The sequence below is a fragment of the Nanorana parkeri genome, unplaced genomic scaffold (genome assembly GCF_000935625.1).
Source record: "Nanorana parkeri isolate BGI_ZX_2015 unplaced genomic scaffold, ASM93562v1 scaffold1460, whole genome shotgun sequence".
Taxonomy (NCBI): Eukaryota; Metazoa; Chordata; class Amphibia; order Anura; family Dicroglossidae; genus Nanorana; species Nanorana parkeri.
Window position 1 is genome coordinate 148,776 of NW_017307728.1, and position 1,359 is coordinate 150,134.

Here is a 1,359-nt window from a genome sequence, read left to right on the forward strand (position 1 = left end):
GGCTTGGATGCAGCTGCTCGGCCATGGAAACCCATTCCATGAAGCTCTCTACGCACTGTTGTTGTGCCAATCTGAAGGCCACACGGAGTTTGGAGGTCTGTAGCTATTGACTCTGCAGACAGTTGGTGACTTCTGCGCACTGTGCGCTTCAGCATACGCTGACCCCGCTCTGTCATGTGACGCGGCCGACCACTTCCTGGCTGAGTTGCTGTTGTTCCCAGTTGCTTCCACTTTGTTATAATCCCAGTAACAGGTGACCGCGGAATATTTAGTAGCCAGGCATTTCACGGAACACCTGAATCTAATAATTTGGAGGGGCGTCCCAATACTTTTGGCAATATAGTGTAAGTGGGAAGCATAAGGATCCGATCACACTATGGGGCATGGCGCCCTGCGGTATTCATATAGCTTACCTCTGTTCCAGCCCTGGAGCCTCAGTTAGTGTCTTCAGCATTTGTCACCTCCAGGAGTGTAGAGTGCCTCATTCACCCATTCTTGTGTTCTGCTTTCCTCCACCGGCTTCTACGTCACTTCGGGGCACAGTAGGGACATTGCGGTCAGATAAAGGAACCGCAGTGCCCGGTGGGGAAGCAGATTTAGGAGAAACCCGGACAGAACCGATGTAAAATTGTTGCAGTTGTGAGTCTGTCCACCGGGGGTCAGTCTTGGATCACGCTTGTGGCGTGGATATCTTTATGCAGTAACACGGAATCTCTGTCATGTTTTCGGTGGATATTATCGGACCATTGAAATTCTTCCTCTGAGGAAAGGAGAAGCAGAACTCCATGTGATCCATTCTTACTCAGTTACTTTGCTGCACCCAGCCACCGATCTATACATTCTGCTTCACCTTATATAGCCATTCACAATCTATGGTTCCAAAGTGACGTCTTCAATACTCTTTATTGTTCACATGTTACAAGACGGACTAATGTGTGTGATCACCTGACCAGCACCAGGGCCGCAATCAGGGGGGTACGGCTGATACTCATGTAAGGGGCCTGGGGGGGCCTGCCCGGGACCTTTACATGAGTATCGGTCGACGGTGAAGGGCGAGGAGGCGGCTGAGCCCCCGCAGCGGCGGAGGAGGCCTGGCCCTAGCAGTGCAGGCCCCATCACCTCCCTCCTCTTCTGATCTGAGCGGTGAAGGTGCAGGAATTGGGGTGATCTGAGGGGTGAAGGTGCAGGAATTGGGGGGATCTGAGGGGTGAAGGTGCAGGAATTGGGGTGATCTGAGGGGTGAAGGTGCAGGAATTGGGGAGATCTGAGGGGTGAAGGAATTGGGGTTATCTGAGGGGTGAAGGTGCAGGAATTGGGGGGATCTGAGGGGGGAAGGTGCAGGAATTGGGGCGGTCTGCG